Raw genomic sequence first — 8,170 nt, forward strand, 5'->3', positions numbered from 1 at the left:
TCCCTTTCCACAGTACTCCTTCCTAGGTAGTCATTTCCCATTTCATATTTGTGCAGTTGGTTGTTCCTTCCTAAATGGAGTACTTTGCATTTATCCTTACTGAATTTCATCCTATTTATTTCAGGCCATTTCTCCAGTTTGATGGTTGAGTTTGACCCCTAGAGTGGACTCAGTAACACCAGCAATCGCCTCCATTTATAGATTCAGAATTCGCCCAGGGGGGATATTGTTAAACACCATGGAGACCCTTTCTGGGACTCAGGCTACTGCCTCAGTGACAGGAGTCCTCAGCACAAAACACCACCACAGCTGGCACTGCCTGGGCCCAAACAGACTTTGGCACTAAACAGCGGAGCACAAAGATCATCCTGAGCCAAAGCTTGGAGGCAGAGCTGCTGCCCAGTTCACAGAGGCACATGACAGTCTGACAGCTTCCTGGATGCAAGCTAAATGCCACATGTCACTGGGGGCTCTGCATGTCACGCATGCCCGTTGGCCCAGTGTGAGGCTGGTACACCCCACCACACAACCATTGGGACTCCCTGTGGGATCAGGCAATTGCAATAAGGAAGGCTCAGGACCCCTGGAGGGGCTGAACAAACGCTCAGTTTGCAGCCCCCAGGCAGGGCAGGGCAAAGCACACAGTCTATGGCCCCACAGCCTCCTGGCTGGGGCAGGGAATAGCAGTTGGGGGTTCTGACCCTCTTGGCAGGGCAGAGTAAACAAACTGGTGGTGAGGGGGAGGACCTGGGCCCATTCTACTGCACCGGGTTCCAACCCAGGGCCCTATGAAGCTGGGAAATTCCCACTTAAGGGTTTAAGCATCAGCTTCTGATACATTCCCTGAGTCACTTCCTATCACTAGGGTCCTTTCAGGCATCTCCGCGGCTGGCAGCGGCTCAGCATCTCAGTCAGTCTTCACAGTCGACTGGTTGCCCGCAGTGTGATCCGGGTCCACGGTTTCCATTGCTTGGAGTGTCACAGGTGCCTGCAGCACACACTCTTCCTCCTTCTCAGCCAGCCTAGACCGAGATGACCTGCCTCCTTTTATCTGGCCCTTCCAACTGGCACATGTGCAGCAGGGGTGTGGTCTCCTGGCCACAGTGATTGGTCAGGCCCCGTTGGCCCACTGCGGGGTTGGTACACACTGCCACACCACAATCAAAGCAACTTCGGGGGCATTAGGGAGGCGGGGGCATAGATGGATGCAGGCAAGAGAAAAGCCGCTTCAACTGAAGGCAAAAGCCTGAGGATCACCCATTAGCACCAGCTCGTCAGCACTACGTGGGGTGAAGGCCCGTGACTTGGACCCACAGGCCAGCCTCAAAGGGAGAGACAGGGATAATCCCAGACACGAGACTCAGGGGCAAGGGCATCAGGCTGGAGCAGTGGGGAACAAAGGGATTATTTCCTCAGAGAAAGGCCATTTCAGTGCAGGGCTTGAACAGAACAAGTTTGACAGATTAAATCTAACCGTAGCCGAGGAACTCAGGTGTCAGGCTGGCGGGAGAGGGAATAAAAGCAGCTTTTAATGGCTTCTCTCCCTCTTCCAAAGAGGCTGGGGGCAGAAGAAATACTGTTTTAGTATCAACTTCTAGGGAATCTTTAAACAGGGGAAATAAACACTTTCATGTGCTAAATCCCTCCTGGAGCTTGGGCCGCTAATGCCCTCTTTTATTTCATCACTTTGTGGAGAAGGAAGAAAGCAGTGGCTTGAAGGACATAAAGGTAATGGGGTTAGGACCCTTTAAACACACTTCGTTAGGTAGCTTAGCTTTGTTGTTAGAAACATTATCTTTCCTCACCACCTCTGCCTTAGAGACATTCACTATCTGTGGCCAAATACATCAGGGGAATTAGCAGCTAAGCGTGGAACAAGCTTTTTTGTGATGCTCCTGCCGCATCCCTACATAGGGTGACCAGATGTCCCGATTTTATAGGGACAGTCCCAATTTTGGGGTCTTTTTCTTAGATAGGCTCCTATTACCCCCCACCCCTGTCCCGATTTTTCACATTTGCTGTCTGGCTACCCTATCCCCCTAGGGACTGCATCTGTTCTGAAATGGATGGAGCTGATCTTCTGAAATGGGGTTACAGACTCACTGAGCTGCATGTCTCTTTAACAAGAGCAACGGGGGAGATGCTGGAGTTAAATCCTCAGAATTTCATCCTAAACGCACTGAACAGCCCAGCCAAACGCTGGGATCTTCCCCACACTCCCTTTCTCACAATGGCGTCTCATCACAGGTTCGAGCCAAAGCCCAGCAAAGTCAATGAGTGGCTCATTCAATGGGGTCTTGGATCAGGCCCCTTAACTCTTGGCATTTATATAGTGCCTTCTGCCCACAGATCTTACGTACATTTAGGGGGAAACTGAGGTGGCGAAGATATGGGCCTTGATCCAAGAAGCACTTAAGTACATGCTTTGCTTCAAGCACACAAGTAGATCCACTAACTTCAATGGCTGAAGTTTATCATGGACTTACATGTTGGCTGGAGCAGGGTTGAAGCACCACGTTTTCAAAGGTATTTAGGAATCTAAAGAGGCTAATAGGTGTCTAGTAGGTGTGACGGTGTCCCCCATAAGACTTGATGGAAATATGCTTATGAATGTATATATGACATAACTGGAATATGTTCTAGGCTACATATGCCATGTAACAGATATATGTAAAGGTTATGATTTTCTGAATCTATCAATCCTATTTGTATGTATGTATCATTTTTGTATTTGAAGTTATGAATATTGGCCGTGTACTGGCTTGATTTCTAAATAACCTTAGTAAAGCATTTGGTCAGTTCCTGGAGAAAGGAATTCGCAAAGGTAAGTGCCCAATCAAGAAGCACTTAAGGAAAAGTGCATCTTGGAAGGCTCCAATCCACATAAAAAGTCTTCCTGGAGACATTCAAGATACCATGATGTCAAGTATTAGAGGGATAGCTGTGTTAGTCTGTATCTGCAAAAGCGGCAAAGAGTCCTGTGCTTATAAACTAACAGATGTATTGGAGCATAAGCTTTCGTGGGTGAATACCCGCTTCATCGGATGCATGGAGCAGAAATTTCGAGAGGCAGATATAAATATGCAAGCAAGAATCAGGCTAGGGATAACGAAGTTAGTTCAATCAGGGAGGATGAGGCCCTCTTCTAGCAGTTGGGATGTGAACACCAAGGGAGGAGAAACTGCTTTTGTAGTTGGTGAGCCATTCACAGTCTGTTTAATCCTGAGCTGATGGTGTCAAATTTGCAAATGAACTGAAGCTCAGCAGTTTCTCTTTAAAGTCTGGTCCTGAAGTTTTTTTTGCTGCAGGATGGCTTGCATATGCTTGCGTTTTTATACCTGCCTCTGGAAATTTCCACTACGTGCATCTGAAGAAGTGGTATTCACTCAAGATACCATATGTGCAATGGCTTCTGCCTGTAAAAACTGAGAGTCATGCATGGACATGTGACTTGCCCAGGTGACTGCAGAACTCCATCTTGGAGCTGGACTTTGCCTAGGGGCTTTCCATCCACAAGAGAAAGTCTATTTAAGCCCAAGGGAGACCCCTGCATTTGGTCTTCAGCTGGCTTTCTCCACCCCCAAGAAAGAAACTGGAACAAAGGACAATAACTACCAGGGATGTGAGTGATTGCTGGACCCGGACTAGAAGGAGATTAGTCTGTAAAAGGAAGCTTACTGGAACTGGTGAGGTTTTGTCTGTATTCAGTTTTATTAGATGTAGACTTGTGGGTTTTATTTTATTTTGCTTAGTAATTCACTTTGTTCTGTCTGTTACTACTTGGAACCACTTAAATCCTACTTTCTGTATTTAATAAAATCACTTTTTACTTATTAATTAACCCCAGAGTATGTATTAATACTGGGGGGTGGGGGGGAACAACTGTGCACGTCTCTCTATCAGTGTTATAGAGGGCCAACAATTTATGAGTTTACCCTGCATAAGCTTTATACAGGGTAAAACGGATTTAACCAGAGTTTGGGCCCCATTGGGAGTTGGGCATCTGAGTGTCAAGGACAGGAACACTTCTGTAAGCTGCTTTCAGTTAAGCCTACAGCTGTTTGGGGACATGGTTCAGACCTGGGTCTGGGTTTGCAGCAGGCTAGCGGGTCTGGCTCAAACCAGGCAGGACACAGAAGTCCTAAGCTGACTGGGAAGGAAAGCAGGGGCAGAAGTAGTCTGGGCACATCAGATGGCAGCTCCCATGGGGTTTCTGTGATCCAACCTGTCACAGTAGGATTTTGAAAAGTGCCTAAAACTGAACTCCCACTGAAATGAATAGGAGTTAGGCTCTAGGACCCAGATCTTCAAAGGTATTTGGGCTCCTATCTTCCATTGAAATCAATGGATTTAGATGCCTAAATACCTTTAAAAATTTAGCTCTAAAGCGACAAACCAAAGTCACACAGGACCGCTGGGGCAGTCAGGTACTGAGCTCAAGTCTCCCAATTCCCAGAGCCAGGCCCTAACCATCCCTCTTACCTGACAGTCAGTAACTTGTCTGTGACTGATTGATCAGCTGCTTTGAAAATGGCAGGAGTGGACCCCCAGCAGAGAATCAATGAAGACCCCAAAGTGTGTCCAGTCTGACATGAATATTTTATTACATGGATTTGGTAACTTTCATGTCAAAGTGGTCACAGACTCTATACAAGCAGCACTGCCTTGGAAGGGTTCGCATAAGCAACCTTAATGCAGGCTTTTGCGTTTAATACCGTACGGAATGTTCAATAACAGATGCAGTGAAAATTAAAGTTATAGCCAAGATTTTCAAGTGGCTAGTGGTTTGGGGTGTCTCAATTTGAGACATTTCAAAGAAGCCTTATTTTCAGAAAGTGGGGAGCACCCACTCATTGCCAAGATAGGTGCTTTTAAGGTCTCAAGTTGGGCACCCAAAATCATCTGTCACTTTTGAAAATCTTGGCCTAAAATCTTCCATTTGCAGCATCCTCTTAAATGTCCCCATGCCACCTTGTTAGCAAACATATTCCTCAGTCTGATTTGTTTCTGCAGAGAGGTTATGAAGCAGGAGGGATTTGACTGAACATTTTTATAAAAGCCGGAGAGATTCAAGCACTGAACACAGTTGAAAAGACTTTTCCTTCAGACTTCTATGGAAATTAAATATTGCTTCCACAGAGGTTTTTCATGACGCTTCAACAATATGAGATTTGATTAAGTCAGAGTGAGTCAGCTAGCTGTGACACTTCTTAAACTCTACAGATTTTGTCTTATATGTTGAAAATTATTTTTGTCCATTTATCATTATTTCATCTTTCACAGAGCAATGGATATTTTAAAATACTGAATTGTACAGGAAGCTCCTTGCTGCTACAGTCGGTTTCCACTTATAAAGGCTGCTGTTTTCAGCCAGGAATGCTATGTGCATTGGTGTCCACAGAGGCTTTTTAAAAAAAACCATCTTAGATATTAGAAGAAAAATGAACATGTGGCAGGTGGGGCTTTACTGGTAAAAGCAGCCATTTGGATTCTAGTGGTTAAAACAGGGTATTGGGGAAATCAGAACTCCTGGGTTTTATTCCCACCCCTACCACTGATTCAGTGTAAGATCTTGGGGGAGTCACTTAACATCACCATACAGTTTACCCATGTATAAGACTGGGACCACACTTATAGAATAGCATCACTGTTGACAGCAGCTGGGGTGTTCTTGCTAGTAGCCCCCAAATTGGAGAGCCGAGGTGCTGGTGGCAGGGTGTTCTCACTGGAAGACCTCCACTCTGGAATCTACTACGTCCATAAGGCCATTGAATTTTAGGGCATGGGCTATCTGGGAGCAAATCCTGCACACTGGTTACAGTGACACCAGAGAATAGTTCAGGAGAGAAGTGAAGGATACAGTGTCCAACTGACGCAGCATGTGCAATTTGTGATAGCTATTTGTAATTTAGCTAAGCTGTGATATGGGCAAGACAGCAAGGCTGACACCTGGAGTTCCTCTGAGTTGTGATCCATGTAATCTGTAAAGGCAAGTAGTCAGGACTTCTTTGTTCCTCTCCTTCAACATTGCTTTTATGGGGTGAAAAACCGCTCATAAAAAGGCAGCTTTAATTTAAAAACTGAAACCACTCAAGGCCCAAATGACAACATGGTCTTGCTCCTCATAACAGGTTGCTGCCATGTGTTTCCATCGAAAGTTTGGCTCAATGCTTTGAAACTCACACACGAGCTAGAACAGTGTTAAACAAGTGTTAGTCAACATGTCAGAGAGTAAAACTAGATATATGTAAACACGTTGTGTTCAATCTCCCTGAGTAGACAGCATGACCTCATGGATAGGATAAGGGCTTAGGAGTCAAGAAACTTGGGATCAATATTTAATTCACTGGGGAAATGTGGTCACTTCTCAGGGTCTCAGCTCTCCCCCAGAACAATAAAGATTAGTGCTTGATCTCAAAGCACTTAAAGATGGATATCATCCCTATTGGACAGAAAATGCTAAGCATGATGTTGCTCAGCCACAGATCGCTTCTACAAGGCTAGTTTAATATTCCTAAAACATGCCAGGCAGAGAATTGGTGAGAGCGTGTATTGAAATGGGCATTTTCATTTGCTTTAGGATGTGTCCAAGTTTTTCAAGTATCACTCCCCTTAGATATTCCCCCTCTCTCCCCGTTTGTATTTGATACAGTCCCATGTTTATGAACTTTAGTGCATGTCCTAAGCATTTTAAGGAAGGATATAATGGCAGGATTAAGGGGGGGGAGGGCAGGCTGGCAGATGGCTAAGGGAGGAGTACTATTAGGGTAGTATGATGTATCTGATTTCTGCATGATTTTGAATGTTTGTAAAATAAGATAGAATAGGAATAGATAGATAAGGATAGATGCTTTGCGTGTGAGGAAACAGACAAGATAGATTCTGCAAGTCTGGAAAGATGATAGCCTTGTAGGATTTCAGTCAAAAGGGGTGTGTGTTTTGGCCTGCTAATTCCTTGGTCACAGGAGTCACGTTTACTTAAGACAAACAAGTTTGATGTGAGTCAAACAGCTCTTATGGCAACCTTCTATTCTAACTGGTAACATTCAAAACAGTTGGGGGCATCTCCAGCCTGCGACAACCTTCCTGCGTTGTTTTGGTATCACTGGCCACTTCCACATCTGGCAGTTGAACGGGCACACACATCCATCATGGCTGCGTGGTCTACAGAATGACTGCATTGAGTAAACGAATTAATGCTGTAGGGTTTTGGCCCCTGTACCATTATTAAGCTCTGACAACGTTTTATTTTGTATTCTGAAAAAAGCCTTATGTTGTTAAAAAGTGACCCTAATATGATTTTATACTAATAAACTGTTGTCTAATATGTGAAGTTATTTGTTTATTCTCTGCCAGTGCCGATGGCCCTAAAAATGACCGCTTAAAACTATGTGGTGTGTAAAACTCTGTGTAAACTCTTTTTTTTTTTTTACACCTTAGGGTCACATGCTTTCTTCCATGAGGTGTTCTGAGGAAACGTGCAAGGGAGCTTGGGAGAACCTTCTAGCACTCCCAACATGGCCTGCACCCCCATTCCATTGCAGCTTCCTTCTCTCTCCAAAGTTAGCATCTCCTGCCCCAGCACACACCCCTTGCTAGGCCTACATGAAGAGGCCTCTCTCACAATTCACCTGCTGTAAGATGCTGGGGCCCTGTTTTGGTATCAGCTCAAACCCATCTCACCATACTACTGAGAATGGTCAATATGAACCATGAGGCTATGAAGTTGGAAAGAATGTATGCCAAAGCAGCCATCAGGACACAGGTATTGTGTGCTTCCCAAGAGGCCGCATCTGTCCTTTTACAACTTTCTTGTAGCACAATTCTGATGACTGCTTTAAAAAAAAAGTGGATTTTCCACATTAACCATGACTTAATACAAGTAAACTACTGAAACCCCATCACCTAAATCTAGGCAGTGCAAGGAGCAGGTGCAGTATCTGAAACTGCTTCTGAAACTTCCTCCCAATTGTAATAGATTTAGTTATGGTTCTATTTTACCAAATGTTTTTCTCTGCTCTGTTGCTATGCAGAAGACCTGTACAAATGAGACTGACTATACAGAGGAAACAATGGAACTGACTGTATAAAGTGTTGCACACAGTAAAACAAAACAAAACCATGTTTTGCCCCAGTCTCTCAGCTAAGCTATTTTAGATGTTAGCTGTAT

This window comes from Dermochelys coriacea, chromosome 19 (genome assembly GCF_009764565.3).
Source record: "Dermochelys coriacea isolate rDerCor1 chromosome 19, rDerCor1.pri.v4, whole genome shotgun sequence".
NCBI lineage: Eukaryota > Metazoa > Chordata > Testudines > Dermochelyidae > Dermochelys > Dermochelys coriacea.